This window comes from Narcine bancroftii, chromosome 2, assembly GCF_036971445.1.
Source record: "Narcine bancroftii isolate sNarBan1 chromosome 2, sNarBan1.hap1, whole genome shotgun sequence".
Taxonomy (NCBI): Eukaryota; Metazoa; Chordata; class Chondrichthyes; order Torpediniformes; family Narcinidae; genus Narcine; species Narcine bancroftii.
In genome coordinates this window covers 127,746,203-127,755,947 of record NC_091470.1, presented here as the reverse complement: position 1 = coordinate 127,755,947, position 9,745 = coordinate 127,746,203, and positions in this window count along the sequence as shown.

Genomic DNA, 9,745 nt, shown 5'->3' with positions numbered 1-9,745 from the left:
CGCCTCTGTTTCCTCATATCTAAGTCCCCGCCTCTGATTCCCCAACTCTGATTCCCCACCTCTGATTCCCCAGCTCTGATTCCCCGCCTCTGATACCCGCATCTGATTCCCTGCATCTGATTCCCAGCCTCTGATTCCCTGCCTCTGATTCCCAACCTCTGATTCCCCACCTCTGATTCCCCATATCTGATTCCCCGCCTCTGTTTCCACGCCTCTGATTCCCCGCCTCTGTTTCCCCATATCAGATTCCCCGCGTCTATTTGCCCACCTCTGATTCCCCACCTCTGTTTCCCCATATCTGATTCCCCGCCTCTGAATCCCCAACTCTGATTCCCTGCATCTAATTCCCCAGCTCTGATTCCCCGCCTCTGATTCCCAGTGTCTGATTTCCGTCCTCTGATTCCCCGCCTCTGATTACCCATGTCTGATTCACCGCCTCTGATTCCCCACCTCTGATTCCCCATCTCTGAATCCGCACATCCGATTCCCTGCCTCTGATTCCCCGCCTCTGATTCACCGCCTCTGATTCCCGGCCTCTGAATTCCCGCCTCTGATTCCCTGCCACTGATACCCCGCCCCAGATTCCCCACCTCTGATTCCCCATATCTGATTCCCCGCCTCTGTTTCCCCGCCTCTGATTCACCGCCTCTGATTCCCCATATCTCATTCCCCGCCTCTGAATCCCCATCTCTGATTCCCGGACTCTGATTCCCCACCTCTGATTCCCGGCCTCTTATTCCCGGCATCTGATTCCGGCCTCTGATACCCGGCCTCTGATTCCCTGCTTCTGATTCTGATTCCCTGCCTCTGATTCCCCATCTCTGATTCCGTACATCTGATTCCCTGCCTCTGATTCCCCACCTCTGATTCCCCATATCTGATTCCCCGCCTCTGTTTCCCCGCCTCTGATTCCCCGCCTCTGTTTCTCAATATCTAAGTCCCCGCCTCTGATTCCCCAACTCTGATTCCCCACCTCTGATTCCCCAGCTCTGATTCCCCGCCTCTGATTCCCCGCATCTGATTCCCTGCATCTGATTCCAAGCCTCTGATTACCTGCCTCTGATTCCCAACCTCTGATTCCCCACCTCTGATTCCCCATATCTGATTCCCCGCCTCTGTTTCCCCGCCTCTGATTCCCCGCCTCTGTTTCCCCATATCTGATTCCCGGCCTCTGATTCCCCACCTCTGATTCCCCGCCTCTGATTCCCTGCCTCTGATTCCCCATCTCCGATTCCGCACATCTGATTCCCTGCCTCTGATTCCCTGCCTCTGATTCCCCGCCTCTGATTCCCTGCCTCTGATTCCCAACCTCTGATTCCCCACCTCTGATTCCCCATATCTGATTCCCCGCCTCCGTTTCCCCACCTCTGATTCCCCTCCTCTGATTCCCCAACTCTAATTCCCCGCCTCTGATTCCCCAGCTCTGATTCCCCGTGTTTGATTCCCTGCCTCTGATTCCCTGCCCTGATTCCCCATCTCTGTTTCACCGCCTCTGATTCCCCACCTCTGATTCCCCATCTCTGAATCCGCACATCCGATTCCCTGCCTCTGATTCCCCGCCTCTGTTTCCCCACCTCTGATTCCCCGCCTCTGTTTCCCCATATCTGATTCCCGGCCTCTGATTCCCCGCCTCTGATACCCAGCCTCTGATTCCCCGCCTCTGTTTCCCCATATCTGATTCCCGGCCTCTGATTCCACGTGTTTGATTCCCTGCCTCTGATTCCCGGCCTCTGATTCCCCATCTCTGATTCACCGCCTTTGATTCGCCACCTCTGAATCCCCATATCTGATTCCCCGCCTCTGTTTCCCCGCCTCTGATTCCCCGCCTCTGATTCTCCAACTCTGATTCCCCGCCTCTGATTCCCCAGCTCTGATTCCCCGCCTCTGATTCCACGTGTTTGATTCCCTGCCTCTGATTCCCGGCCTCTGATTCCCCATCTCTGATTCACCGCCTTTGATTCGCCACCTCTGAATCCCCATATCTGATTCCCCGCCTCTGTTTCCCCGCCTCTGATTCCCCGCCTCTGTTTCCCAATATCTAAGTCCCCGCCTCTGATTCCCCAAATCTGATTCCCCACCTCTGATTCCCCACCTCTGATTCCCCATATCTGATTCCCCGCCTCTGTTTCCCCACCTCTGATTCCCCGCCTCTGTTTCCCCATATCTGATTCCCGGCCTCTGATTCCCCGCCTCTGATACCCAGCCTCTGATTCCCTGCCTCTGATTCCCAACCTCTGATTCCCCACCTCTGATTCCCCATATCTGATTCCCCGCCTCTGTTTCCCCACCTCTGATTCCCCGCCTCTGTTTCCCCATATCTGATTCCCGGCCTCTGATTCCCCGCCTCTGATACCCAGCCTCTGATTCCCCGCCTCTGTTTCCCCATATCTGATTCCCGGCCTCTGATTCCACGTGTTTGATTCCCTGCCTCTGATTCCCGGCCTCTGATTCCCCATCTCTGATTCACCGCCTTTGATTCGCCACCTCTGAATCCCCATATCTGATTCCCCGCCTCTGTTTCCCTGCCTCTGATTCCCCGCCTCTGATTCTCCAACTCTGATTCCCCGCCTCTGATTCCCCAGCTCTGATTCCCCGCCTCTGATTCCACGTGTTTGATTCCCTGCCTCTGATTCCCGGCCTCTGATTCCCCATCTCTGATTCACCGCCTTTGATTCGCCACCTCTGAATCCCCATATCTGATTCCCCGCCTCTGTTTCCCCGCCTCTGATTCCCCGCCTCTGTTTCCCAATATCTAAGTCCCCGCCTCTGATTCCCCAAATCTGATTCCCCACCTCTGATTCCCCAGCTCTGATTCCCCGCCTCTGATTCCCCGCATCTGATTCCCTGCATCTGATTCCAAGCCTCTGATTCCCTGCCTCTGATTCCCAACCTCTGATGCCCCACCTCTGATTCCCCATATCTGATTCCCCGCCTCTGTTTCCCCACCTCTGATTCCCCGCATCTGTTTCCCCATATCTGATTCCCGGCCTCTGATTCCCCGCCTCTGATACCCAGCCTCTGATTCCCCGCCTCTGTTTCCCCATATCTGATTCCCGGCCTCTGATTCCCCGCCTCTGCTTCCATGCCTCTGATTCCCAACCTCTGATTCCCCACCTCTGATTCCCCATATCTGATTCCCCGCCTCTGTTTCCCCGCCTCTGATTCCCCTCCTCTGATTCCACAACTCTAATTCCCCGCCTCTGATTCCCCAGCTCTGATTCCCCGTGTTTGATTCCCTGCCTCTGATTCCCTGCCCTGATTCCCCATCTCTGCTTCACCGCCTTTGATTCGCCACCTCTGATTCCCCATATCTGATTCCCCGCCTCTGTTTCCCCGCCTCTGATTCCCTGCCTCTGATTCCAAACCTCTGATTCCACACCTCTGATTGCCCATATCTGATTCCCCGCCTCTGTTTCCCCGCCTCTGATTCCCCGCCCCTGTTTCCCCATATCTGATTCCCCATATCTAAGTCCCCGCCTCTGATTCCCCAACTTTGATTCCCCACCTCTGATACTCCAGCTCTGATTCCCCGCCTCTGATTCCCCGCATCTGATTCCCTGCATCTGATTCCCAGCCTCTGATTCCCTGCCTCTGATTCCCAACCTCTGATTCCCCACCTCTGATTCCCCATATCTGATTCCCCGCTTCTGTTTCCCCGCCTCTGATTCCCCGCCTCTGTTTCCCCATATCTGATTCCCCGCCTCTATTTTCCCGCCTCTGATTCCCCGCCTCTGTTTCCCCATATCTGATTCCCCGCCTCTGAATCCCCAACTCTGATTCCCTGCCTCTAATTTCCCAGCTCTGATTTCCCGCGTCTGATTCTGCGTGTCTGATTTCCTGCCTCTGATTCCCCGCCCCTGATTACCCATGTCTGATTCACCGCCTCTGATTCCCCACCTCTGATTCCCCATCTCTGATTCCGCACATCCGATTCCCTGCCTCTGATTCCCCGCCTCTGATTCACTGCCTCTGCTTCCCCAGCTCTGATTCCCCGCCTCTGATTCCCCGCGTCTTATTCCCTGCTTCTGATTCTGATTCCCTGCCTCTGATTCCCCATCTCTGATTCCGCACATCTGATTCCCTGCCTCTGATTCCCCACCTCTGATTCCCCATATCTGATTCCCTGCCTCTGTTTCCCCGCCTCTGATTCCCCGCCTCTGTTTCCTCATATCTAAGTCCCCGCCTCTGATTCCCCAACTCTGATTCCCCACCTCTGATTCCCCAGCTCTGATTCCCCGCCTCTGATACCCGCATCTGATTCCCTGCATCTGATTCCCAGCCTCTGATTCCCCGCCTCTGATTCCCAACCTCTGATTCCCCACCTCTGATTCCCCATATCTGATTCCCCGCCTCTGTTTCCACGCCTCTGATTCCCCGCCTCTGTTTCCCCATATCAGATTCCCCGCGTCTATTTGCCCACCTCTGATTCCCCACCTCTGTTTCCCCATATCTGATTACCCGCCTCTGAATCCCCAACTCTGATTCCCTGCATCTAATTCCCCAGCTCTGATTCCCCGCCTCTGATTCCCAGTGTCTGATTTCCGTCCTCTGATTCCCCGCCTCTGATTACCCATGTCTGATTCACCGCCTCTGATTCCCCACCTCTGATTCCCCATCTCTGAATCCGCACATCCGATTCCCTGCCTCTGATTCCCCGCCTCTGATTCACCGCCTCTGATTCCCGGCCTCTGAATTCCCGCCTCTGATTCCCTGCCACTGATACCCCGCCCCAGATTCCCCACCTCTGATTCCCCATATCTGATTCCCCGCCTCTGTTTCCCCGCCTCTGATTCCCCGCCTCTGATTCCCCATATCTCATTCCCCGCCTCTGAATCCCCATCTCTGATTCCCGGACTCTGATTCCCCACCTCTGATTCCCGGCCTCTTATTCCCGGCATCTGATTCCGGCCTCTGATACCCGGCCTCTGATTCCCTGCTTCTGATTCTGATTCCCTGCCTCTGATTCCCCATCTCTGATTCCGTACATATGATTCCCTGCCTCTGATTCCCCACCTCTGATTCCCCATATCTGATTCCCCGCCTCTGTTTCCCCGCCTCTGATTCCCCGCCTCTGTTTCTCAATATCTAAGTCCCCGCCTCTGATTCCCCAACTCTGATTCCCCACCTCTGATTCCCCATCTCTGAATCCGCACATCCGATTCCCTGCCTCTGATTCCCCGCCTCTGTTTCCCCACCTCTGATTCCCCGCCTCTGTTTCCCCATATCTGATTCCCGGCCTCTGATTCCCCGCCTCTGATACCCAGCCTCTGATTCCCCGCCTCTGTTTCCCCATATCTGATTCCCGGCCTCTGATTCCACGTGTTTGATTCCCTGCCTCTGATTCCCGGCCTCTGATTCCCCATCTCTGATTCACCGCCTTTGATTCGCCACCTCTGAATCCCCATATCTGATTCCCCGCCTCTGTTTCCCCGCCTCTGATTCCCCGCCTCTGATTCTCCAACTCTGATTCCCCGCCTCTGATTCCCCAGCTCTGATTCCCCGCCTCTGATTCCACGTGTTTGATTCCCTGCCTCTGATTCCCGGCCTCTGATTCCCCATCTCTGATTCACCGCCTTTGATTCGCCACCTCTGAATCCCCATATCTGATTCCCCGCCTCTGTTTCCCCGCCTCTGATTCCCCGCCTCTGTTTCCCAATATCTAAGTCCCCGCCTCTGATTCCCCAAATCTGATTCCCCACCTCTGATTCCCCACCTCTGATTCCCCATATCTGATTCCCCGCCTCTGTTTCCCCACCTCTGATTCCCCGCCTCTGTTTCCCCATATCTGATTCCCGGCCTCTGATTCCCCGCCTCTGATACCCAGCCTCTGATTCCCTGCCTCTGATTCCCAACCTCTGATTCCCCACCTCTGATTCCCCATATCTGATTCCCCGCCTCTGTTTCCCCACCTCTGATTCCCCGCCTCTGTTTCCCCATATCTGATTCCCGGCCTCTGATTCCCCGCCTCTGATACCCAGCCTCTGATTCCCCGCCTCTGTTTCCCCATATCTGATTCCCGGCCTCTGATTCCACGTGTTTGATTCCCTGCCTCTGATTCCCGGCCTCTGATTCCCCATCTCTGATTCACCGCCTTTGATTCGCCACCTCTGAATCCCCAAATCTGATTCCCCGCCTCTGTTTCCCCGCCTCTGATTCCCCGCCTCTGATTCTCCAACTCTGATTCCCCGCCTCTGATTCCCCAGCTCTGATTCCCCGCCTCTGATTCCACGTGTTTGATTCCCTGCCTCTGATTCCCGGCCTCTGATTCCCCATCTCTGATTCACCGCCTTTGATTCGCCACCTCTGAATCCCCATATCTGATTCCCCGCCTCTGTTTCCCCGCCTCTGATTCCCCGCCTCTGTTTCCCCATATCTGATTCCAAGCCTCTGATTCCCTGCCTCTGATTCCCAACCTCTGATTCCCCACCTCTGATTCCCCATATCTGATTCCCCGCCTCTGTTTCCCCACCTCTGATTCCCCGCCTCTGTTTCCCCATATCTGATTCCCGGCCTCTGATTCCCCGCCTCTGATACCCAGCCTCTGATTCCCCGCCTCTGTTTCCCCATATCTGATTCCCGGCCTCTGATTCCACGTGTTTGATTCCCTGCCTCTGATTCCCGGCCTCTGATTCCCCATCTCTGATTCACCGCCTTTGATTCGCCACCTCTGAATCCCCATATCTGATTCCCCGCCTCTGTTTCCCCGCCTCTGATTCCCCGCCTCTGTTTCCCAATATCTAAGTCCCCGCCTCTGATTCCCCAAATCTGATTCCCCACCTCTGATTCCCCAGCTCTGATTCCCCGCCTCTGATTCCCCGCATCTGATTCCCTGCATCTGATTCCAAGCCTCTGATTCCCCGCCTCTGATACCCAGCCTCTGATTCCCCGCCTCTGTTTCCCCATATCTGATTCCCGGCCTCTGATTCCACGTGTTTGATTCCCTGCCTCTGATTCCCGGCCTCTGATTCCCCATCTCTGATTCACCGCCTTTGATTCGCCACCTCTGAATCCCCATATCTGATTCCCCGCCTCTGTTTCCCCGCCTCTGATTCCCCGCCTCTGTTTCCCAATATCTAAGTCCCCGCCTCTGATTCCCCAAATCTGATTCCCCACCTCTGATTCCCCAGCTCTGATTCCCCGCCTCTGATTCCCCGCATCTGATTCCCTGCATCTGATTCCAAGCCTCTGATTCCCCGCCTCTGATACCCAGCCTCTGATTCCCCGCCTCTGTTTCCCCATATCTGATTCCCGGCCTCTGATTCCACGTGTTTGATTCCCTGCCTCTGATTCCCGGCCTCTGATTCCCCATCTCTGATTCACCGCCTTTGATTCGCCACCTCTGATTCCCCATATCTGATTCCCCGCCTCTGTCTCCCCGCCTCTGATTCCCCTCCTCTGATTCCCCAACTCTAATTCCCCGCCTCTGAATCCCCAGCTCTGATTCCCAACCTCTGATTCCACACCTCTGATTCCCCATATCTGATTCCCCGCCTCTGTTTCCCCGCCTCTGATTCCCCGCCCCTGTTTCCCCATATCTGATTCCCAGCCTCTGATTCCCCATATCTAAGTCCCCGCCTCTGATTCCCCAACTTTGATTCCCCACCTCTGATTCCCCAGCTCTGATTCCCCGCATCTGATTCCCTGCATCTGATTCCCAGCCTCTGATTCCCTGCCTCTGATTCCCAACCTCTGATTCCCCACCTCTGATTCCCCATATCTGATTCCCCGCCTCTGTTTCCCTGCCTCTGATTCCCCGCCTCTGTTTCCCCATATCTGATTCCCCGCCTCTATTTGCCCGCCTCTGATTCCCCGCCTCTGTTTCCCCATATCTGATTCCCCGCCTCTGAATCCCCAACTCTGATTCCCTGCCTCTAATTTCCCAGCTCTGATTCCCCGCCTCTGATTCCCCGTGTCTGAATTTCTGCCTCTGATTCCCCGCCTCTGATTACCCATGTCTGATTCACCGCCTCTGATTCCCCACCTCTGATTCCCAATATCTGATTCCCCGCCTCTGATTCCCCACCTCTGATTCCCCGCCTCTGATTCGCCAGCTATGATTCCCCGCCTCTGATTCCCCGCGTCTGATTCCCTGCCTCCGATTCCCCGCCTCTGATTCCACATCTCTGATTCACCACCTCTGATTCCCCGCGTCTGATTCCCCGCCTCTGATTCCCCATCTCTGATTCCCCATCTCTGATTCCCCAATTCTGATTCCCCGCCTCTGATTCCCCAGCTCTGATTCCTCGCCTCTGATTCCCTTCTTCTGATTCCCAACCTCTGATTCCCCACCTCTGATTTCCCATATTGATTGCCTGCGTCTGATTCCCCGCCTCTGATTCTCCAACTCTGATTCCCCGCCTCTGATTCCCCAGCTCTGATTCCCCGCCTCTGATTCCACGTGTTTGATTCCCTGCCTCTGATTCCCGGCCTCTGATTCCCCATCTCTGATTCACCGCCTTTGATTCGCCACCTCTGAATCCCCATATCTGATTCCCCGCCTCTGTTTCCCCGCCTCTGATTCCCCGCCTCTGTTTCCCAATATCTAAGTCCCCGCCTCTGATTCCCCAAATCTGATTCCCCACCTCTGATTCCCCAGCTCTGATTCCCCGCCTCTGATTCCCCGCATCTGATTCCCTGCATCTGATTCCAAGCCTCTGATTCCCTGCCTCTGATTCCCAACCTCTGATGCCCCACCTCTGATTCCCCATATCTGATTCCCCGCCTCTGTTTCCCCACCTCTGATTCCCCGCCTCTGTTTCCCCATATCTGATTCCCGGCCTCTGATTCCCCGCCTCTGATACCCAGCCTCTGATTCCCCGCCTCTGTTTCCCCATATCTGATTCCCGGCCTCTGATTCCCCGCCTCTGATTCCATGCCTCTGATTCCCAACCTCTGATTCCCCACCTCTGATTCCCCATATCTGATTCCCCGCCTCTGTTTCCCCGCCTCTGATTCCCCTCCTCTGATTCCACAACTCTAATTCCCCGCCTCTGATTCCCCAGCTCTGATTCCCCGTGTTTGATTCCCTGCCTCTGATTCCCTGCCCTGATTCCCCATCTCTGCTTCACCGCCTTTGATTCGCCACCTCTGATTCCCCATATCTGATTCCCCGCCTCTGTTTCCCCGCCTCTGATTCCCTGCCTCTGATTCCAAACCTCTGATTCCACACCTCTGATTGCCCATATCTGATTCCCCGCCTCTGTTTCCCCGCCTCTGATTCCCCGCCCCTGTTTCCCCATATCTGATTCCCCATATCTAAGTCCCCGCCTCTGATTCCCCAACTTTGATTCCCCACCTCTGATACTCCAGCTCTGATTCCCCGCCTCTGATTCCCCGCATCTGATTCCCTGCATCTGATTCCCAGCCTCTGATTCCCTGCCTCTGATTCCCAACCTCTGATTCCCCACCTCTGATTCCCCATATCTGATTCCCCGCCTCTGTTTCCCGCCTCTGATTCCCCGCCTCTGTTTCCCCATATCTGATTCCCCGCCTCTATTTTCCCGCCTCTGATTCCCCGCCTCTGTTTCCCCATATCTGATTCCCCGCCTCTGAATCCCCAACTCTGATTCCCTGCCTCTAATTTCCCAGCTCTGATTTCCCGCGTCTGATTCCCCGTGTCTGATTTCCTGCCTCTGATTCCCCGCCCCTGATTACCCATGTCTGATTCACCGCCTCTGATTCCCCACCTCTGATTCCCCATCTCTGATTCCGCACATCCGATTCCCTGCCTCTGATTCCCCGCCTC